Here is a 23,785-nt window from a genome sequence, read left to right on the forward strand (position 1 = left end):
ATCCAGCCCAGGAATCCCGCTGGGATCGAGCCTGGATGTTGGGCTGAGCTCAGACAGGGGCTCTGCCAGGGGGAGCTCGGCTCCCAGAGGGATAAAAACCCCTGGAATTTGGGCTGCACTTTGTCCTTGGGGGGTTCTGCCCCACACTGGGACCTCCTGACACCTTTTTCTGGGATGCACCCTGGAGCTGGGAGCAAACAGGACTCCACTGGCACAAACTGGCTGTATTCCTGTTGTCCTGCATTCCTGTCATCCTGCATTCCTTTATTCCCATATTCCTGCCTTCCTGTGCCTCCCCAAGCTGTGTTTTCCCTGGAAATCTGCTCCTCTCTCTTTGCCCCAGGCTCAGGTTTGCTGGTTCAGGGCCTTCCCCTCTGTCCTTCCTCAGCCAGGAATAAAGTTGTTTCCCGTTTTGGGAATGCAATTCCCTGGGAAAGCCCCCCCCCTTTCCCTTCCCCAGCTTCCCTCTTGTTGCTGCCAGGGAATGAGCTGGCACTGCCCCCTCCACCGACCCTCCTGCCCCCCGAGGTGCCCAGGGAAGGAGGGTGAGACCCCTTTCCACCTCCAGCCCGGCTGTTCCCGACCTTCCTACGGGTTCATCCCTCCATATCCCACCGGGCAAACCCCGGGCTGGGCAGTGCCAGCCCTCCCCAAGGTGCCACAGCCCATGTCTGGGGGTGTTTGGTGCCCACGGGAGGATCCAGGGGCTCCTCCGTGGATCCCCTCGGCCCCTCTCTGTCATCATGGACGAGGAGATCCGGGCTCCAGGAGACATCCTGGATGCCCCAGGAAGATCCTGAGGCTCAGCAGGATCCCTCAGGTGCCCAGATATCCCCTCATTTCCTCCAAAACCCACCCCCAACATCCCTCTTCCAGCACCTTCCACCCTGGCACCGGGATTCCGGGTCTGACCCCCAAACCCCCCATGTGGGAGCTGGGTTGGTTTCCTGCTAAACCTGTGGATAACAGGAATGCCAGTTCCCCTTCCAGCAGCTCTCCAAAGCCATGGAGCCACCCTGGAGGGGCTCTCCCAGCCTGGCAGCTCCACAGGATCCAATAATTTGGGACACACCGGGTGGATCAGCCCCCCCCTCGAGTGCCAGGGATGTCCCATCCACCTTTTTAGAAGAGAAAGGGCCAACCCTTCAGCCCAAGGGGGATGTTCAGCCCAATCCCAGCTAAGCAGGGATGTTTTCTCCCTAAATCCCAGGCTCTGGAATCCCTACTCCTCCTGGGAAAGCCCAGCCAGGAGCAGGACCCTTCCCATCCCCGCTCATCCCAGCACACACGGGAACCCCCCCACACCGCTCCCAAACCACCCAGGGAGCATCCAGTCCCCCCCGGAAAGGCTCTTCCCACCCCAAATCCCGCGCTCCCGCCCTCTCCACCCACGCTGGACAACATCCAGCAGATATCCTGGACCCCGAGCCCGGGAGGGGTGGGGGGTCCCTGGTACCCCCCTCCTCACAGTGCCCACGGCGGGAGCATTCCAGAGGGAATGAGGGCACGGATAGTACCTGGAATGCCGGCTCCATGCCTTGCCATGCCGGGGGAAGGAGCGCTCCGGGAAGGAGCCGCTCCCGGCTCCCGCTGGAGCGGGTTCCTATGGCGATGCGGGAGCGATTAGAATAAAAGGTGGAGCGCAGCAACTGGAGCCGGGAGAAGTTTCCTGAGCCGCTGCCTGGGAAAAACCAGACCGTGGGAGAGCGAGCGCGGGGTCGGGGGCTGAGCCTGCCCGCCCCCGCCTGAGGCTCCTGGGTCCTTGTGGCCCCCCCTGCCCAAAAAAATACCCCCCCCTCTAATCCCCAGGGCTGCATCTCTGCCCCTCTGAGATCCTCCTGGGTGGGTGTCCGTCCAGACCCACAGCCTGGGATGCTCCCAAATCCCTGGGCTGCTCCCGAATCCCTGGGATGCTCCTGAATCCCTGGGATGCTCCCGAATCCCTGGGATGCTCCAGAATCCCCAGGATGCTCCAGAATCAATGGGATGCTCCAGAGTCCCCGGGATGCTTCCGAATCAGTGGGATGCTCCTGAATCAATGGGATGGTCCCAAATCCCCTGGATGTTCCAGAATCAATGGGATGCTCCAGAATCCTGGGGATGCTTCTGAGTCCCTGGGATACTCCTGAATCAATGGGATCCTCCAGAATCCCAGGGATGCTTCCGAATCCCCAGGATGTTCCAGAATCCCCGGGATTACTCCCGAATCCCTGGGCTGCTCCAGAATCCTTGGGATGCTCCAGAATCAATGGGATGCTCCAGAATCAATGGGATGCTCCAGAATCCCCAGGATGCTCCAGAATCAGTGGGATGCTCCTGAATCCCATAGTCCAGCCTATTCCCAACTCAACCCAGTATAGCCCAGTCCATTCCAGCTCAGCCCAGTCCAGTTCAGTTCAGCCCAGCCCAGTCCACTCCAGCCCAGCCCAGTCCATTCCAGTCCAGTTTAGCCAATCCAGTCTAGTCCAGCCTAACCCCAAGTAAGCCCAGTGTAGCCCAGTCCATTCCAGCTCAGCCCAGTCCATTCCAGCTCAGTCCAATCCAGCAGCCCAGCACAGTCCATTCCAGCCCAAACCAATCCAGTCCATTCCATTCCAACCCAGTTTAGCCAAGCCAGCCTAGTCCAGCCTAACCCCAGCTCAGCCCAGCCCATTCCAGCTCAGCCCAGCCCAATCCACTCCAGTTGAGCCCAGTCTATTAAAGCCCAGCCCAGCCCAGTCCACCCCAGCCCAGTTTAGCCAGCCCATCCCTCCCTCCATCCATCCATCCCTCCATCCATCCCTCCATCCCTCCATCCATCCATCCATCCCTCCATCCATCCATCCTTCCATCCCTCCCTCCATCCATCCATCTCTCCCTCCATCCCTCCATCCCTCCCTCCATCCCTCCCTCCATCCATCCCTCCATCCATCCATTCATCCCTCCCTCCCTCCATCCCTCTCTCCCTCCCTCCATCCATCCATCCATCCATCTATCCCTCCATCCATCCATAAATCCATCCATCCCTCCCTCCATCCCTCCATCCCACTGCTCCTCTCCCCTGGCCCCAGCTCTGCTCCAGCTGGGATCTGTGGCTGCATTTCAATGAATTCCTGCTGATTTTATCTCCTTTCAGCTGCTCTCCAGGAGCAGATCCATGGCCTGGGACGGGCAGGATTCACCTTCCTGGAATTGTCTCCAGGATAGGGATCAATGGGATCAATGGGATCGATGTCTTTGCCCTGAGCAAGAGTCAGGAGGAGCAGGGACGGTGCTGAGCTGTGCCAGAGGGGCTTCTGTCCCAATTTTGGGTCTCTCCAGGCACCTCCAAAGGGCCTCAGGTGAAATTAGGAAGAAGTTTAGGAAGGAATTCCTCCCTGGAATGATGGTGAGGCCCTGGCACAGCTTTCCCAGGGATGCTGTGGCTGCCCCATCCCTGGAAGTGTCCAAGGCCAGGTTGGAGCAACCTGGATGAGATGATATTTAAGGTCCCTTCCAACCCAATCCATGCTGGAATCCTGTGCTCTTTCATCTCCAAATTCCTCCCCTCTCCCAAGGGCTCTATTCCAAAGCACCTGCCTGTGGGAATGGCCTGGTGGGAGCTTCCCACTCCTCCCTCTCTCCCGGGAAGGGCGGCAGAGCTGCAGGAAATCCTCCTGCTGGAAGATTTTCCCCCCTCCTAAACCCACAAAAAGCTGGATGGTCCTCAGGGAAACTCGGGATACCAGTTCCCTGAGGCACATTCCTTCCCCATATCCCATCTAAATTTCCCCTCTTTCAGTCTGAAGCCATTCCCTGTGTCCTGTCCCTTTGATATTTGGGAATATCGATCCCGGCTGCACCTCAGAGCAGGGATTTGGTGCTGCAGGGAGGGAGGGAGGGAGCAATTCCAACGTGGAGACAGGAAAGGACTTTGTTCCTCCTGGATAATTCAATGAGTTCCAGCATTATCTCACCACTTGGGAGAGAAAAAAAAAACCACCCAAACCAACTGTTCCTCTAATCAAAAATCCATTCACCTCTGGAATGCCATAAATCTCTGGGAAAGGGATCCAAGCACTTCTTCTTTTTTTTTGGTTTTTTTTTGGAGTGCTGACAAAGTGATGCTGGAAAATCCTGCAGTGACACACCCTTGGAGGCTTCACTTCAGGGCACAGATATTTGTTATTCCTGTGGGTTCCAGGCCCTTAAAGGGTTTAATTTACCTGCCAATGGTAATTAAGGATAATCAGCTCCTGATTTAAGGTGAGGCCGAGTTGCAGCCAGGGCTGGCAAAGGGAAAATTCCTCCCTGGAAAAGTGTTTTCCAGCCCTGGAGGGATTTAAATCCATGCTTGGGGACGTGGGTTGGTGTTTAGTGGTGGCCTTGGAGGAGTGTTGGACTCCATCTGGGAGGTCTTTTCCGACTTTAATGATCCTGGGATTCGGAAAATCTGGGCGAGAGGCACCAAATCCCTTCCATAAATCCACCTCCCACCCTCTTTTTCCTGGCAAATCCCGGGAGTTGCCCCTGAGCCCTCTTCCCAAGGGCTGAGGACATGTTCCTGAGGGAAGAGAGTGTCCTTCCCTGGGCTCACCCGGAGCGGCTCCGCTGCTCAAGCGGAGAATTCCCGTTAATTCCCGTCCGGATCCAAGCCCAGCCCTGCAGAGCTGTTCTGTGAGTGATGCTTTAGGCTCGACCTGTCCTCTGAGAGCTGCAGGTGGGGTGACCTCTCCTGGCTCCAGCAGCTTCCCTGGAGGAGTTAAAGATCAGGGAGGAGGGGAATCCTGGTGCTTCGGATCCTCCGGCACCTCCGGAGTTCACGGCACTGTCAGCTCCGAGTGCTGGCGCAGCCATGGAATCCCAGACTGGTTTGGGTTGGGAAGGACCTAAAAATTCATCCAGTCCCATCCCCACCATGGGCAGGGACTCCTCCCACTATCCCAGGGTGCTCCAACCTGGCCCTGGACACTTCCAGGGATGGGGCAACCACGGCTTCTCTGGGAAAACCTGTGCCAGGGCCTTCACACCTTCACAGTCAGGAATTCCTTCCCAATATCCCATCTAAATTCCTCCTCTTTCACTTTGAAGCAATTCCCTGTGTCCTGTCCCTCCATCCCTTGTCCCAAATCCCTCTCCAGCTCTCCTGGAGTCCCTTTAAGCCCTGGAAGGGGTTTAAGGTCTCCTTGGAACCTTTTCTTCTCCAACCCGGCCTTGGACACTTCCAGGGCTGGAGCAGCCACAGCTTCTCTGGGAATTCCATCCCAGCCTCTCCCCACCCTCCCACAGGGAGGAATTCCTTCCCAATATCCCACCTAAATCTTTCCTCCTTCAGTTCCAAACCGTTCCCCCTGGTCCTGCCAACACCTACCCGTGTGAAAAGCCACTCTCCATGTCTGTAATCCTGTTAATTATCGAGCCACAAACCCCAAGAGACTTCCCACCTGGGCCTCAAAAAATGTAGGAAAGATTCCAATCAGACCCTGGGATTAGGGGATTAGGGAATTAGAGGGAGTGTGATTAGGGGATGTGTGTGGGGGGAATTGTGGCCACAAAGCCCAGGGGGACCATTTCTCCCTCTCCTGGCTTGAGCACGATATCCCAAATTTGGGATCCATCCAACGCGGCCTTGAGTACTTCCAGGGATAAACAGCCCGGAGCAGGAAGACAAACCAATTAGGGAAGAGGATGGGAGAGAAGAGGCAGCACAAAGCAGGTCAGAGACCAAAAAGCCGTGGTTTGGAGCAGGGAGGATTCCCCTGAAGACCTCCCGACCTCTCCCGACGGCCTGAGGGAATCGCTCCCTGTGTCCACAGGGAGCGATTCCCTCAGGCCGTCGGGAGAGGTCGGGAGGTCTTCAGGAGCGATTCCCTCAGGCCACCAGGAGAGCTCAGGAGGCCTCCAGGGTGGGTGGAAGCACCTCTGCTGTGCCTGGAGGACGAAGCTGAGGAGCTCTGGTGGCCTCAGGACACGCGATTCCCACCGGGCCGATCCCGCTCGGCAGCAGCATCCCGACCTCTGGAAGCCGTCCCCCGCTCACCTTGGTGTTTAATGAGGCTGAGAACACCCATCCAGGGCTGGAAAAACTCCCACAGCCCGGGGCTGGGTGACCTCCCTGCATCCCAAATTCCCGGTTTTCCCTGCTCAGGGCACGACAAAAGCCGAGCAGCTGCGAAAAGGTCGAAAAGTTCTCTCCTTCCCCCCCCCCAGGGGAACTCGCTAATGAGGTGATGAAGGGCTCTGGTTTTCCACAGCAGATGTTCTCTGGGAGCCTTTTTTTTGGCAGCCAAAGAGTGGCTGAAGTTTCCCAGATCTCAGGGACAGGGAGGTTAAAGGCAGGACGGCTCCTGGGGGGGGGATTCTCAGCCAGCAAAGGGTGGAATCTCAGCTGGTTTTGCCCCAAAACGCTGCAAGATCCATTTGTTGTCCTTTTTTGGGATGTTTTAATGCTTATTTGTCACCTCCAGCTTCCCAGGTTCTGATCCCTGTCCCTCTGGGATGGGCACCAGAGCTGGGAGTTGTCACCACACTGTGTGGCACAAATCCTGATTAAACCCCAACCTCCCTCTCCACGGGGCTCAGAGGCACTGCTGGGAGGGGGAACATTCCTTAAATTGTGCCTCAAAAACAGGCTGCAAACCATCCCAGGGCCTGGAGCCTCCTCTTGTCCGACACTCCAGGTGAAGCCTCAGCGAGTTCCCGCCCCGACCTCGGAGCTGGGATGGCAAATTCCAGGAGCTGAGGAGAGTGAGACACATCCCTATATTCCCACAACCCCCCTGGGAGCTCTGGAGCTGAGTTATCCCATGTGGTCAGAGCACGAGGAAGGACGGAACAATCTGATTATTCCCAGCTTGAAGTTCCACCGGGCTGGCTTTTCTTTCCCTTCCATCCGCCCTTTCCCTCCTTTCATTCCCCCAACAACAGGCTCCAGGAGGCTCCTTCACACCAGAGCCTGAACTAATAATGTGCTAAGAAAATAAAGATAGTTCAGCAGCCTTTAAATCAAGGAGCTTTAAAGGGTTGGAACAAATCACACCGCTCCGCGTGCCGGGTTTTTTGGGGCAGGCAGGAATTTAAACCCTCCAGCAATTTATTGCTGGTGACAAAATTCCTTTCGGGAAGAGCCGCTCCTGGGATGCTTCTCTTTATCTCTGGGCTCCCTGGGAGCAGATTAATGTGTTCCCAAGGGAAGGTGGCCACAAGGATTTGTGTCCCGGGGTCTCCGTGTCACCCGGGCCCGCAGAAATATCCGGGTTTTTTCCTGGATGCTTCTTCCCTCGGCTCGTGCTGTGGGGCTGGGGTTGGCACAGCCACTTCCAGAGGCAGCAGTGGAGGGGGAAGGTGGGACAAGGACAAGGAATCTCCTGGTGGGGATCCAAGAAGGTGTCTGGGGGCTCTGGCAGCAAATCCTGTCCTTGCCTGGCCGGTGGGAGCAAAGGCCTGGATGGATCCTGCTGGATGTCACCATTCCCGTGTCCCCCGGTGCTCTTTGTCCCTCTGCACAGATTCCAGGGAGGACTGACTGGGGGGACAGCCTCGTGTTGGCTCTTCCTTGTTCCCATCAGGAATTCACCCTGGCTCATCCAGGAAAAGGCTGCTTTTGATGGGAATCCACAGGAATTGGGTTTGGAGGCTGATTTTCCACAGCCAGGGGGGTGTTCCCTCTCCGAGGGTCTCACTGCAGCTCCTGGTTCTTGTCTGAGGAGACCTCAGGAATCTTCACCCCAGCACTCCAGGTTTCTTCCTTATTTTTGTTCATCTTTCCTGCCCCCTGGAACTGTTGCTCCAGGACCTCTTTGCCCTTCCCATCCTCCCCTGGAGCCCTCCCAGCTTCTCATCTTCCATCCAGTGCTCACATCCCAGCCCCAGCCAGGGGGGAACCCTTGGCAGGAGAACCTCTGGAAGGGGCTGCAGGGACATTTGGGGACAGTTTGCTGGACCTGGATCCGAGGGGACCCACCAGGGGACACACCTTGTGCCCACCCTGTGCCCACCCTGACTCAGCAGCTGGACAGGGAGGGAAGAAAGGGAGTTAATTTATTCCTGCCAGGTGACTTTGAAGTAATTAATTGATCCAAGGGATAATTCCATGGCTGTGTGATCCCAGCAGGACGATCCTTCTTGTCCCCTGACAAGGCAGCTTTGATGGAACCACTGCACTGACACTGCTGGAGTCAGGAAAGGGACATTCCAGTTAATGATTCCCGCTAATTAGAGCACAGCAGACTGTGCTCCAGGGTGTTCCAGCCTCATTCCCTGTGGGAATGACAGGCACACAGGTGGGAAGGGGCCCTGGAGAGCTGATGGGGATAAAACTGGACTGGAATGAGAACGTTCCTGGAGGTGATGCCTTGAGGAGGGGGGGAGGAGGGAACCAAACACCTCTCAGAGTTGTGGAATCCTGGAATGGTTTGGGTTGGAAGGGATCAAAATGATCATGGAATTCCAACCCTTCCCTGGGAGAGGGTGGGGAGGCCCTGGGATGGAATTCCCAGAGAAGCTGTGGCTGCCCCAGCCCTGGAAGTGTCCAAGGTCAGGTTGGAGAAGGGAAGGATCCAGGGAGACCTGAGAGCCTCTTCCAGGGCCTAAAGAGGCTTCAGGAGAGCTGGAGAGGGATTGGGACAAGGGATGGAGGGACAGGACATAGGGAATGGCTTCAAAGTGAAAGAGGAGGAATTTAAATGTGATATTGGGAAGGAATTCCTGGCTGTGAGGTTGGGGAGGAGCTGGGATGGAATTCCCAGAGAAGCTGTGGCTGCCCCAGCCCTGGGAGTGTCCAAGGGCAGGTTGGAGCACCCTGGGCTAGTGGGAGGTGTCCCTGCCCATGGAGGGGGTGACACTGGACGTGTTTTCAAGTCCCTTCCACCCCAAACCATTCTGGAATTCTGGGATTCTCCCCTCCAACGCTCCTGAACGAGGAACATCCGTGAGGAGACAGAACCCGCTGGCACAGGGCCCATCCCACCCCCGGGGCCTGGTGCCCCCTCCTGCCACCCCCCCAGTGCCACTGCTCTCCCAGGAACCTTCATCCCTCTCCCAGGAATCTTCATCCCTCTCCCAGCTCATCCCTCTCCCAGCCTGGCAGCTCCCACAGCCCCTGGCTCAGCCCGGTCGGTGCCCAGGTTGCCATGGCACCGGGATGTACCTTTTCCCTGCACTGCCATGATCCAGGGGTTTTCTCCCATCCCCGGGGCTCTTCCCTGCCTGGAAGCTCCCAGGGGGGGAAGGAATTCCAGGGCTCAGAGCCCAGCAGGGCTCCAGCTCCCAGGGTCTGAGCTCGGCGTGGGATCTCTGGGTCTCTGGGATCTCCAGGATCTCCAGGATCTCCGGGATCTCTGCCACCTCCCTCGTCACATTTAGGGTTTTTTCCCACCCCCTCAAATCCCTGATTCATCCTTCATCCTTAATTGCATCATAACCCAGTTGTTTTCCTGGGAATCTATTCCAGGAGCGGGAATAGGAAGGGCTGGAGGGGCTGGAGGGGCTGGCACGTGCCCAGAGGTGCCAGTGCCAGCGGGAGGTGGCTCCCAAAGTGTCACCCTACAAAGGGACCTCGTTGTCCAGAGCCAGGAAAACCCCCCAGGGATGATCCCCCAGCTCCTCTGGGATCCCTCTGGATCCCTCTGGAACAGCTCAGCTTCCAGCACATCCGTGATATTCCAGCTTGGAACAACCCCGGGCTGGTGGGGGGTGTCCCCGCCCACAAGATGAGCCTTGGGGTGCCTTCTGACCCAAATTTAGGATCTCAAGCCCGATTTTGGGATTCTGAGGCTCCAGAAATCCGGGAGCCACGGCCACGGCTTTTCCCGGGAATTCTGCCAGGAGCAATGGGAGAAGGGGCAGGGAGTTTGGATTCCAGGGAAGAGCTGGCAAAGGGAAGGGAGGCTGGGGCCTTGTTTTGCTTCAGATCACCCAGAAACCACCAGCAGGGCAAAGCTGGCAGGTCCAGGAGGGTCCTGGAAGGTCCAGATGGGTCCTGGAAGGTCCAGATGGGTCCTGGCAGGCTCAGAAGGGTCCTGACAAGTCCAGGTGGGTCCTGACAGATTCAGGAGGGTCCTGGCAGGTCCAGGTGAGTCCTGGTAGGTTCAGAAGGGTCCTGACAGGTGCAGATGAGTCCTGGTCAGCATAGGTAGGTCCAGGTGGGTCCTGACAGGTTCAGGAGGATCTTGGCTGGCACAGGTGGGTCCTGGCTGGCACAGGTAGGTTCTGTCAGGTCCAGGTAGGTCCTGACAGGTTCAGGAGGGTCCTGGCTGGCACAGGTGGGTCCTGACAGGTCCAAATGGGTCCTGTCAGGTCCAGATGGGTCCTGGCTGGCACAGGTAGGTCCTGGCAGGTCCAGGTAGGTTCTGTCAGGTCCAGGTGGGTCCTGGTTGGCACAGGTAGGTTCTGTCAGGTCCAAGTAGGTCCTGACAGGTTCAGGAGGGTCCTGTCAGGTCCAGATGGGTCCTGGCTGGCACAGGTAGGTCCTGGCAAGTCCAGGAGGCTCCTGACAGGTCCAAGTGGGTCCTGAAAGGTCCAAGTGGGTCCTGGCAGGTCCAAGTGGGTCCTGGCAGGTCCAAGTGGGTCCTGGGTTGTTCAGGAGGGTCCTGGTTGGCACAGATGGGTCCTGGCAGGTCCAGGTGAGTCCTGACAGGTTCAGGAGGGTCCTGGCTAGCACAGGTAGGTCCTGGTAGGCCCAGGTGCCCTGGCTTTACCAGGTCTCCAAGCTCACCCGAGCTGCCCTGGGCAGCTGAGCAGGACAGGCTGGAGGTGCCAGTTTGGAAGGAGAGGCAGGACAGGCCCGGGGCCAGCGGGAACTGCTCAGCTGAGCATCACCCTGAGCTCTGCCACAGCTCCATCAGCACTGGATAACCTCCTGGAAAAGAGAGTCTGCCTTGGAAAAGCAGTGCTGGAAGGCTGGGATCTCCAGCTGGGGTGTGGGGGGGCAGGAGAGGCGGTTGCAGGAGAAAACAGATATTTATCTGTTGTATTTATCTGTTGTATTTATCTGTTGTATTTATCTGTTGTATTTATCTGTTGTATTTATCTGTTGTTATTTCTCTCTGTCTTTGTGCAGAACAGACAAATATTGTGTCTGAAGCGACGCAAGAACAACAGCCACGAGCACAAGAGCCACCCCAGTGACTCCAGAGCAGCTCCAACAGCTTTCCAGGTTCCTAAAATAAGCTGGGAATGGAGCAGACACGCGGGTGAGGGAAGAGGAGATGCTGCAGTGCCAACAGAGTGTCGGTGCCAGGAGAGCTGACAGAGCTCTGCCACCAAATCACCGGGGAAGGGAAAGAAAACCCCAATTTGTGTCAGTTCCTGGGAGCTCAGGGATGAGCTGGGAGAGGGATGAGCTGGGAGAGGGATGAAGATTCCTGGGAGAGGGATGAAGGTTCCTGGGAGAGCAGTGGCACTGGGGGGGTGGCAGGAGGGGGCACCAGGCCCCGGGGGTGGGATGGGCCCTGTGCCAGCGGGTTCTGTCTCCTCACGGATGTTCCTCGTTCAGGAGCGTTGGAGGGGAGAATCCCAGAATTCCAGAATGGTTTGGGGTGGAAGGGACTTGAAAACACGTCCAGTGTCACCCCCTCCACGGGCAGGGACACTTCCCACTAGCCCAGGGTGCTCCAACCTGGCCTTGGACACTCCCAGGGATGGAGCAGCCACAGCTTCTCTGGGAATTCCATCCCAGCCCCTCCCCACCCTCCCAGTCAAGAATTCCTTCCCAATATCCCATCTAAATTTCAGTGGGAAGCCATTCCCTGTTTCCTGTCCCTCCATCTCTTATCCCAAGTCCCTCTCCAGCTCTCCTGGAGCCCCTTTAGGCCCTGGAAGGGGTTTAAGGAATCCTTGGAACCTTTTCTTCTCCAACCTGACCTTGGACACTTCCAGGGCTGGGGCAGCCACAGCTTCTCTGGGAATTCCATCCCAGCTCCTCTCTGCTCTCCCAGGGAAGAATCCCTTCCCAATATCCCACCTAAATTTCAGTGGGAAGCCATTCCCTGTGTCCTGTCCCTCCATCCCTTGTCCCAATTCCCTCTCCAGCTCTCCTGGAGCCCCTTTAAGCCCTGGAAGGGGCTCTGAGGTCTCCCTGGATCCTTCCCTTTTCCAACCTGCCCTTGGACACTTCCAGGGATGGGGAAACCTGTGCCAGGGTTGGGAGTGATGGTTTGGAGGGAACAGGAGGAGCTGTGGGGCAGAGAGGAGGGGACAGGGGGGCTCAGGGAATGGGAGGTGTGGATTTGCTCCCGCCGGAGCTGCTCCAGCACATTCCCAAAGCCTGGATGTGTTTGGGATCTGGCACTGCCCAGGAATGCCCAGGGAAGAAAGAAAGGGCTGGAAAAACGAATGGAAAGGGAGGTTTGAGAGGGATCATTGGGGTCAGGGGAGATTTGGACAGCACAGGGATCACGGGGGCACCGAGGAGCCCGAGGGGTGAAAAGGAGGGAGCTGAAAAGAGGGGAGCTAAAAAGTGGGAATCTTAAGGAATCCGAAAAGAGGGGATCTGAAAGGAAGGAATCTGAAAAGTGGGGATCCTAAAAGAGGGAATCTAAAAAGAGGGGATCCTAAAACAAGGAATCTAAAAGGAAGGAATTTTTAAAGAAGGAATCTAAAAAGAAGGAATCTTAAAAGATAAATAGATATATATAATACATACATATATAATACATACACAAATAAATATATATAATAAACATATAACATATATTATGTATAAAAATAAATATAATATATAATATTTAAAAAGACAAATATATATTTTATAAAAATATATAAATATATAATAAATATATAAATATAATATTTAATATTTAAAATACAAATATATATTATATAAAATATAAAAATATATAATAAATATATTAATATAATATATAATATTTAAAAATGCAGATATATATTATATAAAAATATATAAATATATAATAAATATATAAATATAATATATAATATATAATATTTTAAAATGCAAATATATATTATATAAAAATATATAAATATATAATAAGTATATGAATATAATATATATAATTTATATATAAATATATAAATAAATATATAACACAGGGACAAATAAATATAAATAATAAATATATTATATATTAAGATTATATATAAATAAATATATATAATATACAAATAAATATAAATATATAAAATACAGACACAAATAAATATATAATAAATATATATTATATATTATATATAAATATATAAATGAATATGTAATACAGGTACAAATAAATATAGATAATAAATATATCTATAATAAATATATATAATTTTATATATATATGTATATATATAAAAATAACTATATATAATGCAGGCACAGTCCCTTCTCCAAACACCCAAATCCACCCTCTCAACCCCCCGTGTGTGTCCCAAACACCCCCCAAACCCTCCCTGCCGACCACCCCCACCATCCAACGCCAAAAAAGCTTGGAAAAGGGAAACAAGGAACACAACCAGACCTTCTCCTCTCTGTTTATTCGCCTTTAATTCGCTTTTTTCCCGTGCTTTTATTACCCATTAAAAGAAGGTGGGGCACCTTTTTCCCCTCAGCACAAACCCGGGCAGAAACCTCCGAGAAATCCGCCCAAAAAACCACCACTTTTAATGTTCCTGCTTTGTGCCAAAACCCCCCAGAAACGCTGAGTAATCCTGCCGGGCTGCTAAGTAACCATTAGTTTTAATTAGCAATTAAAGGAGGCGGTAATTTCTCGCATTCAGCCGCTTAATGGAACCCCAAACAACGCCACGCAAATCAGGTCTTTAGCATTTAATTACCGGGCTCTGCCATGAATTATGGAACAAGTGGGCAAATGAGCTGCTCCAAAGGAAACCCGTTGTTGCAAATTAGAGGGATTTGGGAATTCTCGCTTTTTTTTTTTTTTTTGGCTGGGGTTGCCGCGGTGCTGCCACGGCGCCGGGGTTTTTTTTTTTTGGGGGAGGAGGGAGGCGAGTTTCCCAAAAATAAAATCAAATAAAAGCAAAAGAGTTGGGGTGTCCAGCCCGGCCTGGCGTGGAATTATGGAATGGGTTGGGAGGGATCTTAAAGATCATCCCATTCCAAACCCTGCCATGGGCTGGGACACTTCCCACTATCCCAGGGTGCTCCAAACTGGCCTGGGACACTCCCAGGATGGGGCAGCCACAGCTTCCCTGGGAATTCCATCCTCACCCTCACAGCCAGGAATTCCTTCCCAATATCCCACCTAAATTCCCTCTCGCTATGAAGCCATTCCCTGTGTCCTGTCCCTCCATCCCTCATCCCAAATCCCTCTCCAGCTCTCCTGGAGCCTCTTAAAGCCCTGGAAGGGGCTCTGAGGTCTCCCTGGAGCCTTCCCTTCTCCTTGGACACTTCCAGGGATGGGGCAGCCACAGCTTCTCTGGGAATTCCATCCCAGCCCCTCCCCACCCTCCCAGCCAGGAATTCCTTCCCAATATCCCACCTAAATTCCCCCCTTTTCACTTTGAAGCCATTCCCTGTGTCCTGCCCCTCCATCCCTCATCCCAAATCCCTCTCCAGCTCTCCTGGAGCCCCTTTAGCCCCTGGAAGGGGCTCTGAGGTCTCTCCAGAGCTTTCCCTTCTCCAGGTGAACCCCCCCAGCTCTCCCAGTCTCTCCAGAGCCCCCGGAGCACCTCCATGTTTTCCTCTGGACTCGCTCCAGCAGCTCCACGTCCTTCTGACGTTGGATCTTGGAGCTGGAGGTGTCACCTGAGGTGGGGTCTCACCTGAACAGGGCAGAGGGGTACAGTCCCCCCCTTTCCCTGCTGCTCCCACCCCACAGCACCAACAAACCCACCCCGAGCTGCCCTTGACCCGCTCCGGGAAGGTTTTCCCCAAGGAACATTCCTGGACTCGCGGAAAAATCCCTAAAAACCGCCTGGAAACGAGTCCAGGGAAGCTCAGAACATCCTGCTCTGTTAAAAGGCAGCTGAAGGGGATTCTCCCAGCTCTCCCTCGTTGCCAATCTGCATCTCACTCAACCCAAACCTCATTAGCTCCCAATTAATCCCAGCTCCTCTCATCCCGTCCCGGAACGATCGATCCCTTCCGAACGGATTTATGGCTTGGAAAGGCTTCACTCCCTTCCCCTGCTAATCAAATTCAGCTTCTTCTGTCAGCAGAATCCTGGGCCTTCTGAACTCTCTCTCAAGCCCTCCAGTGGGGCGGGAGGAATTTTGGGAGCTCCCGGGGGATCTGTGGAAAGACGGCGGAAGGACAAAGCCCTGGATGGATTCTGCCAAGGATTCCTGCTCCCACAACCTTCTCTGTTGCTTCCAGCCTCAGGGCACGTTTCCCAGCCCTGGTGGGATGTTGGACAGCACAAGAAGAAGGTAAAAGTGGACACAGGAGATTCCCATCCTGCCCAAACCTCATTAGCTCCCAATTAATCCCAGCTCCTCTCCTCCCATCCCGGAACGATTGATCCCTTCCGAACAGATTTATGGCTTGGAAAGGCTTCACTCCCTTCCCCTGCTAATCAAATTCAGCTTCTTCTGTCAGCAGAATCCTGGGCCTTCTGAACTCTCTCTCAAGCCCCGCTGCTTTTCTCCAGCGGGAAGGGAGGAATTTTGGGAGCTCCTGCGGAAAGACGGCGGAAGGACAAAGCCCTGGATGGATTCTGCCAAGGATTCCTGCTCCCACACCCTTCTCCACTGCTTCCAGCCTCAGGGTACATTTCCCAGCCCTGGTGGGATGTTGGAAAACACAAGGAGGAGGAAAAAATTGATGGAGGAAATTCCCATCCCACCCAATCCCGCCACATTCCAGCCCGGTGCTGGAAGGACAGCCGGTTCTGCTCTGGCTGGGAGGGAGCCAGGTAGGGCTGGATGCACCACCCTGAGCAGGAGAGACAAATCCTCCTGAGATCAGGCCCAGGGGACCAGCTGGAGCCTGGAACTGCCCCTTTTGGGGCTGAAATGGGATCCTGCCCTTTGGCCACAACAACCCCCGGCAGCTCCAGGCTGGGACAGAGGGGCTGGAGAGCAGCCAGGCAGGAAGGGAGCTGGGAGTGGGGATGGACAGGGAGCTGAACAGGAGCCAGAGTGTGCCCAGGGGGACAAGAAGGCCAATGGATCCTGGCCTGGAGCAGGAACAGTGGGGCCAACAGGTCCAAGGAAGTGATTCCTGCCCTGGACTCAGCGCTGGTGAGGCCACCCCTGGAGTGCTGTGTCCAGTTCTGGGCCCTCAGCTCAGGAAGGACATGGAGGGGCTGGAGCAGGTCCAGAGGAGAGCAACGAGGCTGGGGAAGGGACTGGAGCACAAGTGCTGTGAGGAGAGGCTGAGGGAGCTGGGGCTGTTCAGCCTGGAGAAGAGGAGGCTCAGGGGAGACCTCCTCACTCTCTGCAACTCCCTGACAGGAGGGGGGAGCCAGGGGGGGTTGGTCTCTTTTCCCAGGCAACCATCAGCAAGACAAGAGGGCTCGGTCTGAAGCTGTGCCAGGGGAGGTTTAGGTTGGAGATTAGGAAGAATTTCTTTGCAGAGAGGGTGCTCAGCCATTGGAATGGGCTGCCCAGGGAAGGGGTGGATTCTCCATCCCTGGAGGTTTTTAAGGTGAGACTGGGTGTGGCATCAGTGCCATGGGCTGGGAACCACAGCGGGGTTGGATCAAGGGTTGGATTGATGATCTCAGAGGTCCCTTCCAACCCAGCTGATTCTCTGATTCTATAATTCTATAATTCCATGATTCTCTGATTCTATGATTCATTCCCTGACATTCCCGCTCGGACGAGCGGCGGCAGCGCCGAATCCCAGCGGGGGTGTTGGGCTGCGGCTCCAAGTCGGAGAGGAAAAGAGATAACACTCATTTAAATGGTGATTAAATCACCATGATCAGCCTTAAATCGCTGCAGTGCCCCCTCCAGGGCTACTCTCAGGTTTCCAGATCTCCTGGAGGATTTGAATTATTCAAAGAGTTTGGACAAAACAGCTCCAGTTTTGCCCCCGAGCTGCTCCAATTCTCCGTTCCAGCAGTGCCAGCGTGGGAGACTGTCCCCTTTTCCTTCTCTGGGTGTCCCAGCTGCCAGCAGGGAAGAGCAGCCAGGAGAAGGAAAAAGGAGGAGGAGACACAGGGTGGTTTTTTGGGATGTGAACATCCACAGTTTGGGATGTCATGGACTGGTTTGGGTTGGGAGGGACCTGAAATGTCACCTATTTCCATGGAAAGGGACACCTTCCACTAGCCCAGGTTGCTCCAAAAGGGGAAAGGGGATGGAAGAGCTTCCTCTGCCACGGGAATTCCAGGTGATTTCCAACCCAGCATCCCACACAGCAACAAATCCGAGGGAAAAGTGAATTTTCCGAAGCCAATGTGGGCTGATTGATGTCAGTGAGGAACATCCCAGGAAACAGGAGCAAACCCCCACCTCTGACACTTAAACCCTTTGGAATTCAGCCCCTCCACCCATCCAGTATCCCAGGAAACAGGAAGCAAATCCCCTGCCTCTGGCACTTAAACCCTCTGGAATTCATGCCCTTATCCCATCCAATATCCCACGAAACAGGAGCAAACCCCGACCTCTGGCACTTAAATCCTCTAGAATTCATCCCTGCACTCATCCAATATCCCAGGAAACAGGAGCAAACCCCCATCCCTGGCAGTTAAACCCTCTGGAATTCATCCCCTCCACCCACCCAGTCCCGATGCAAATGGAAGCAGAAGAAGGAGGAGAGGAGCAAATCCCTGCTGGATTGTCCCAGCCTTTCCCCTGGGAATGTTTTAACCTGGATAAAACCCCTCCCGGTTTTTCCAGCAGGTGGGTGACGCTGCAGGAGCAAACAGGAGACCTGGGGAGCTGCTGCTGCTCCTCCTCCTCTTCCTCCTCCTCCTCCTCCTCCTCCTCCCTCTCCACATCCAAACCTCTCCCTGGGCCGAGCTGAGCCACTAAAAACGCGGATCGATTCCAGGGCCGGGGCTGCAGCTCCCGGGAATCGATGCCGTTCCCATGCTGAGCACTCCAAGGGATGTTATCTCCCGTTTCTGCTTCCCCCGGGGATCAAATCTCCTGCCACAGTTCCCGGAATCTGAACCATTCCCAGAGCCCAGCCCGCACATCCACAAACCAGTCAGGCAGGGAAAGGAACTGGGAGCTACTGGTGGGTGGACCCCGAGGTTGTTGAGCTTCTGGAGCCTCCTCAGATCCAGAGGCTGCTCCAGGGATGTGCTGGGGGTGGACAGAGCTGGGAGAAGAACAGGATTAGGGAAGCCAGGAATGGCACAGAGCCAGCAGTGCCCTGGATCCCAGCGGATCCCAATGATCCAGCACCACATTCCCACCCCAGCAGAAGCTGGGAGAACATGGAGATGCCAGGGATGAGCCTGGGCTGGAATGGGATTGGGGACATGAACAGGACAGTGGGAGGGAAGGAGCATCCCCAGACCCAGACCTCAAATCCTTCCACCCTGCTGCTGGAACAATTCCCCTTCCTAAATCCGCTGTGCCAGATCCAGACCCCAAATCCCAGAACACTTCCCCTTCCCACACCCCCTCTGTCAGATCCAGACCCCAAATCCTTCCATCCTGCTGCTGGAACACTTCCCCTTCCTACATCCCCTGTGCCAGATCCAGACCCAAATCCTGGAACACTTCCCACATTTCCTGTGCCAGATCCAGATTCCAAATACGGAGACCCTTCCCACCCTCTTGTGCCAGATCCAGACCCCAAATCCTGCGACACTTCCCCCTCTCACACCCCCTGTGTCTGATCCAGACCCCAAATCCCAGAACACTTCCCCTCCCCACACCCCCTGTGCCAGATCCAGACCCCAAATCCTGGAATACTCCTTCTTCCTAAATCCCCTGTGCCAGATCCAGACCCCCAGTCTTGAGACTCTTCCCCTTCCCACACTCCCTGTACCAGATCCAGACCCAAATCCTTCCACCCACTGCTGGAACAATTCCTCTTCCTAAATCCCCTGTGCCAGGTCCAAACTCCAAATCCTGGAACACTCCCCCCTCCCACACCCCCTGTGCCAGATCCAGACCCAAATCCTGGAACACTTCCCACACCTGTGCCACAACCAGACCCCAAATCCTTCCACCCCTGGAACACTTCCCCTTCCTAAGTCCCCTGTGTCAGATCCAGACCCCAAATCCTTCTACCCCTGGAACATTTCCCCTTCCTAAATCCCCTGTGCCAGGTCCAAACTCCAAACCCTGGAACACTTCCCCTTCCTAAGTCCCCTGTGTCAGATCCAGACCCCAAATCCTGGAACACACACCCTGTGTCAGATCCAGACCCCAAATACTGAGACCCTTCCCACCCCCTCGTGCCAGATCCAGACCCCAAATCCTGGAATACTTCTTCTTCCTAAATCCCCTGTGCCAGATCCAGACCCCAAATCCTGGAATACTTCTTCTTCCTAAATCCCCTATGTCAGATTGAGACCCCAGATCCTGGAATGCTTCTTCTTCCTAAATCTCCTGTGCCAGTTCCAGACCCAAATCCTGGAACACTTCCCACACTCCCTGTGACAGATCCAGACTCAAATCCCAGAACACGTCCCACCCCCCCATGGCAGCCTGGCTCTGGGTGTGTGGGGCAGGACCCCCGGGCAGGACAGACATCCAGGACATCCAGGGCATCCAGGACAGTGTGTCTGCCAACCCCCCTTCCCTCTGGAATTCGGTGTCCCCTCCATCCCCCCCCCGGGGCTGCGGCTCCTTTGGAAGCCGCCCATCCCGGCACCGTGCCCGGGATCGGCTGTCCCAGGGCAAAGCTGCTCCTGCCCGTGCTCCCCCCGTGCCAGGACACTTTGTGCCACCTCCGTGCCAAGCGTTTCCCATCTGATCTCTGCCTGATTCGCTCCCCTGCCATGCGCCGGCGGGGAGACGCCTCTCCAGGCTCGTTCCTGGAAGCATGTTGGGATGGATCCCGGTCTGGCTCTGGCCAGGCTGCTCTTACTGGAAGTGAGGATCGCAGCCCGGGCACACGTGGTGTCTGCCCAGGGCCCTGGCACCTCCAGGAGTTCCCCTGGGGACGGGGGTTTGTCCCTTGGGATGAGCCGAGCTCTGCTCCCAGAGGGTGGTGCCGATCCCACACGGCTCCCACGGGATTTACTCCAACCCCACCCCCAAAGTCAGGCTCTTGGGAAGCTCTGCTGGTGCCTGGGGAACATCCTGTGTGCTCCTGACCCGGGATCTCCCGGGTGGAGCAGCTCCCTGCTCCGTGGGATCCAGCAGAGCCTCCCCTTTGCAGGCAGAGCATCCCTGACCCCTCATCCCCCTCCTGGGAACACATCCAGCCCTGGAGCACATCCTGATCTCCGCTGGAGAAGTGCCCGATGGAGAAACCAGGGAGCAGGGAGTGCCCAAGGTTCATCCCGGGTTCATCCCAGGCGTCCTCACATCCCTCAATCCACGGCCAGCTGAGGGGGGGGGAAGGAGTTCTGGGGCACGTGGTGCATTCCCAGCATCCCTGAATCCCGGCGTGGGGAGCCAGGAGGCTGCTCCAGGCGGAGGGCAGGGATGAGGGAGGGAAGGGAGTGTTACAAAACACGAGACCTTGGAAAGTTGGCGGGCACCACTCGCCCTTCCGGGGCCTTAATCCCCTCGTTAGCACAGGCCGTTAGCACAGCAATTAAGGACAAAACCCCGGCCCTGCAATGCAGGTCTGCGCCGGCAGGACATCCTGGGAATTCGGGCACTTCCCCAGGAGCTCAGGGCTCCGGGCTCAGGAGCGTTTCCCACCTTGGGCAGCTCGACGGGGCTCATTTCCAGGGAGAAGGGGCGTGTTTTCCTAGGAGGAAGGACTGGCTGGATGTCACCGAGCAGGGACAGATGGGAGTGGGCAAAAACCACTCCAGGAGCTGGGGTGAGGTCCCTGCTGCAAAGCTTGGGAAGTGGCAGCCAGGGAAGGAGAGCACGAGGCAGCTCCAGGAGCCACATCCAGGCTGGAAGGGCCAATGGATGGAGTGGAGGCTGCTGTTCCCAGCAGCTCCAGGAGCCAAATCCAGGTTGGAAGGGTTCATGGACACAGCAGATGCCGCTGTCCAGGCACAGCCAGATCCTGGTCCTGCCCCAGGAGCTGCTCTGGCCCAGCAGCACAATCAGAGGGACCTCAGGACAGCAGAGGGACCAAATCCCGGGAGCAGAGCCGGGATCTGGGATTTCAGGGATGCTGATCCCTGGGGTGTGGCCGTTTCAGACCCACATTTTGGGTCACCCTTGCGGTCACCACAGCTCTGTGCCCTGCAGGTGCCACCTCCCCCTGCCACCTCCAGCCTCCCAGCTGCTCTCCAGCTCCCCGTTCTCCACCCTGGATCAGCCCCCACCCATCCAGCACATCCCTCTTCCCCCACCCTTCAATCCTGACTCAGACAGCACTTCCCCCATCCTTTAATCCTGACTCAAACCCCTGCACTCAGGGCCGCAGACAACCAGCCTAATGGCCATTAAGTTCCCCTCCAGAATATCAGATTCAGCTCCCATCAATTTTCCTGCCTGGAGAGAACATTTTGCGGCGGAACCCGAGCGGCTCCGACAGCCCTGACGGCGCTTCCTTCTTTCCCCGGGAGCAGCTGCTCCCCCCAAAAAAAACCAAAAAACAACACGGCTCGGGATTTACTGACAGTTGGCAGCTCCAGAGAGTTCAGAGCCACGAGCCAGAGGATGTCACCAGCTCCTGTCACCCGTGGCAGGGAGGGAGGAGAGCAGGGAGCCGATTGAAAAAAACAACCCCGCGGCTGCCGCTCCAACCCTCCGGCTTTTTTCCGGCGCCCGCCCCCGTCCTGCTGGTGCTCCAGCCCTGCCCTGCCTGGTCGCCGGTGCCAGTCCCTGCTGGGCACTGGGAATGCTGCCCCGGTGACGCTGCGGCAGGGCCGGGCCGCAGGGAAACAGGGAGCAGATTTCCCTGGCAGCGGGAGCTGCGACACTGCCCGGCCGGTGCCACCCGCAACAGGTGGGTGGTGGCACGTTGGGGGCAGCAGGTCCTGCTGCCAGGCTGGGAGCAGGCAGGGAGCGTGGCTGCGGGCCCCCGGAGCAGGCCAGAGTCAGGGAATTATGGAATTGTTCAGCCTGGAAAAGGTGTCTGAGATCGAGCCCGGCCGCTCCCCCAGCGCTGCCAAGGCCGCGTCCCCAAGTGCCACATCCAGAGGGATTTTAAATCCCTCCGGGGATGGGGACTCCACCCCTGCCCTGGGCGGCTGTGCCAGTGCCTGACCACCCTTTCCATGAAAAAATTTTTCCCTGATATCCAGCCTCAAGCTCCCTGAGTCCGTCTCCTCTTCTCCCATCCCTCCTGGGGAGCCCTGCGGGTTGGATGTTCCACCCCTGCAGGTTGGAGGGATGATTCCGGGTCTCTCCCTTCCCCTCCCGGGCACTGGAGCCACGGGGAGCCACCCTGAACACATTCCCGAGCAGCCTCCCGGGGCTTCTCAGGGAAAAACGCGGGGATCTGGGCGTTCACTGCCTGCCAGGAGCAGGCTGGGGCTGCGCTTCCAGAGTCACCAGGGCAGGGATGCTTCCCACCCATCCCTTCGCCAGGACAACCATCCCCGCCGCCCGTCCCACACCCAGCCCTGCCCTGGCACCGCCAGAGCCACCCCGGAGCAACCCCTGGAGCAGATTTATGGAGCGTAACAACAGCCGGGAGAAAGCAGGAACGGCAGGAACGGCAGGATGGGAACCCAGCGCCGGGAAGCCCCAAATCTCCGCCAAACCCCCGCCCGGCGCTGCCGGAGCTCGATCTCATGTTGGACACGAGGCTCTGCACCAAAAACTGCCTCCGGCAAGCCCAGACTTCCCGAATTCCCTCCGCCGCGGCCGGGGCTCGCTGACACTCCCAGGGAGCTCCCAACTCTTCCCGAGGGGGGCTGGGAGTGAATTCCCACCGGCTCCTGCGTGGGGCGGCTCCGCGGCTCGTCCCGTTATCCCGGGGCTCATCCCGTTATCCCGGGGCTCATCCCGTTATCCCGGGGCTCCGTGGGATCCGCCCGGCTCCCGCCCAGCCCCCCACGGCTCCAGGAGGGACGAGGTGGCTCCGTTTCATCCCAAACTTTCCCTCAGCCGCCCCCTCTTCCCGTTTCCCGGAGCCAGGGGCGGGCACCCCCAAAGCCCCTCAGCGCTCGGGGTCTCCAGGAAGAATTCCCAAACCAGCAGCTTTGCAGCAGCTGCAGGAATTCCGTGATTTCTCCTTCTTCCCCAAACGCTCATCCCACAGTTGTTTTGGTTGTTTTTTTTTTTTTTAATCTAACAGCGATATTTCGGCCCAAAATCCCTTTTTTTCTCTCCTTTCCCCCCGCCGCGAGCTCTCAGAGCCCCCCGGGGGGGGGGGGGGGGAACCCCCCCCACCCCTCCGGACCCCCCGGCCCCGCACGGGGGTGGTTTTGGGGGCTCCGGCAGCGATTTGTGTCCCCCCTCCGCCACCAAACTTTGCCGGGAGCCCCCTCGATGCCCCCCCGGTGCCCTCCCGGTGCCCCCCGGACTCACCTGCGCTCCGGGCGGCGGGCGGGGGTCGCGCCCGCCCTGCCGCTCCCCGCGCCCATCCGGACCGGCCCCGCTCCTGTTCCCGATCCCGATCCCGATCCTGATCCCGCTCCCGGTGTCTCCCCAGCGCAGCCTTTTCCCCCCGGGCCGCGGGAGCGGAGCCGGCGGCGGCGCTTGCGGGGCCGGGGTTTGAATTCCTCCGAGCGGCCCTGATTGGGCTGCGGGAGGTGGGGACGGGATTTTGGGGGGGGGCGGAGTGTTGGGAATACGGGGTGGAGGGATGGGAGGGATGCGGGATGTGTGTGGGGGGATGGAGGGATGCGGGATATGGGGGATGGAGGGATGCGGGATATGGGGGATGGAGGGATGCAGGGGATGGAGAGATGGAGGGATGCGGGGGATGGAG

The 23,785-nt window shown here is 56.5% G+C and overlaps 1 protein-coding gene across 2 annotated transcripts in view; it reads right to left on the reverse strand.

Moving 5' to 3' along the window:
• CTXN1 (cortexin 1) overlaps positions 1 to 23,706 on the reverse strand; it is a 30,004-nt gene extending 6,298 nt beyond the window's left edge. The window contains exon 1 of one of the 2 annotated variants that reach the window (XM_032712038.1): positions 23,383 to 23,706. The gene's annotated coding sequence lies outside the window, so the exon portion shown is untranslated. Of the gene's footprint in view, positions 1 to 1,517; positions 1,690 to 23,382 lie in introns of those variants that run through there. The other variant, XM_032712039.1, reaches the window with a different exon arrangement.
• Positions 23,707 to 23,785: the final 79 nt, after the last annotated feature.

The sequence above is a fragment of the Chiroxiphia lanceolata genome, chromosome 27, assembly GCF_009829145.1.
Source record: "Chiroxiphia lanceolata isolate bChiLan1 chromosome 27, bChiLan1.pri, whole genome shotgun sequence".
NCBI classification, from domain to species: domain Eukaryota; kingdom Metazoa; phylum Chordata; class Aves; order Passeriformes; family Pipridae; genus Chiroxiphia; species Chiroxiphia lanceolata.